We start from the raw sequence: 274 nt of genomic DNA, 5'->3' as shown, positions 1-274 counted from the left end.
GATCCCCAGTTCAGCTCAGGAAGGGCTCCTGATCCCCAGTTCCGCCCAGGAAGGGCTCCAGCCTCCTCCACCACCGCTGTCAGCTGGCAGCCCCTCTGCTCACCCTCAGCCCACCATCATTGCGGTGCAAGCCCCGCGGGACTGCCATCCTCTAGCGTCGCCATGGTCGGAGTCTCCCTCACCTCCACCTCCGAAGCCAGGACTCCGCCTCGGTCCGTAGACCCAGTGGCTCCACCTCGGCTCCTAGCTCCCTCGCCTCCACCGTCACCCGTCG

Source organism: Sinocyclocheilus anshuiensis, unplaced genomic scaffold (assembly GCF_001515605.1).
Source record: "Sinocyclocheilus anshuiensis isolate Anshui unplaced genomic scaffold, SAMN03320099.WGS_v1.1 scaffold1585, whole genome shotgun sequence".
Classification (NCBI taxonomy): domain Eukaryota; kingdom Metazoa; phylum Chordata; class Actinopteri; order Cypriniformes; family Cyprinidae; genus Sinocyclocheilus; species Sinocyclocheilus anshuiensis.
Note: the sequence above shows the minus strand (reverse complement) of the source record.